The following is a 1,045-nucleotide window of genomic DNA, read 5'->3' on the forward strand; positions in this document are numbered from 1 at the left end:
TACATCGTTGACATTGCTTGTCCGCTTAACCGAAATTTGCAGTCAACCTATACAACCAAGATCCACAATTATAGCGAGTTAAGGCATGAAGTAAAGACCATATGAAGGAATGTGAATCATGCATCCATTCATCCCATTGTAATTTCGGCTACGGGAAATGTGCACGAGAGATGCACTGAACATCTTGAACATTTAGGAGTCAGTGTGGTATTGGCATCAGCTCAGAAGGCGGTTTTATTAAACACCTGTCGCATTGTAAGAAACTTTCTTGATCATCAGGAAGCGAGCGATTAAAAACCCGTGAAGTGGCAGATGGTAGATCTAAAAAAGTCATCCACAGGTGACTTTTGTCACCTTCAATGCTCGTAGCCGCTCGTAATTGTATACCTACAACATCATCGCAGGAAGTTTCAACCATCGTATTAAATTATTTGAATTAACTTATAACATTCTAATCTCATCAGTCACTTGACTTAGTCCGTGGCTATGATGTATAACCGGGTTTACCCGAGTGAAAGTTGAATAAAAACACTGAAAATATTATATTATATGTAGCTCTAAGAAAGCATCCAGAGATGACTGTTGTCACGTCCAACGCTCGTGGTCGCTCGTAATTGTATACCTACAACATCATCGAAGGAGGTTTCAAGCATCGTATTAAATTAGTTAAATTAACTTATAACATTCCAATCTCATCAGTCACTTGACTCAGTCCGTGGCTATGATCCAACTCTTCACCAAAAATGCTTTCGACATGTTGAGCAGTAACCATCTTAATCCTGTGCCAATATTAAATATAAATAAAATAATAAACCAATAAGAAAGAGAAAGCTTTAATAAGAAAGCTCTAAGAAAGCATCCAGAGGTGACTGTTGTCACTTCCAACGCTAGCGGCCGCTCCTATTTGTATACTTACAAAATCATCGCAGGAGGTTTCAAGCATCGTATTGGATTGACTTATAACATTCTAATCTCATCAGACACTTGACTTAGTCCGTGGCCATGATGCAAAACCGGGTTCGCCCGTGTAAAAGTTTTGAATACT

The 1,045-nt window shown here is 38.9% G+C and overlaps 1 protein-coding gene across 7 annotated transcripts in view; it reads right to left on the reverse strand.

The window, feature by feature from the left end:
- Positions 1–1,045, reverse strand: part of LOC117174717 (WD repeat-containing protein 91) — a 382,815-nt gene that overhangs the window by 101,863 nt on the left and 279,907 nt on the right. The window lies entirely within an intron of this gene.

The sequence above is a fragment of the Belonocnema kinseyi genome, chromosome 6 (genome assembly GCF_010883055.1).
Source record: "Belonocnema kinseyi isolate 2016_QV_RU_SX_M_011 chromosome 6, B_treatae_v1, whole genome shotgun sequence".
Taxonomy (NCBI): domain Eukaryota; kingdom Metazoa; phylum Arthropoda; class Insecta; order Hymenoptera; family Cynipidae; genus Belonocnema; species Belonocnema kinseyi.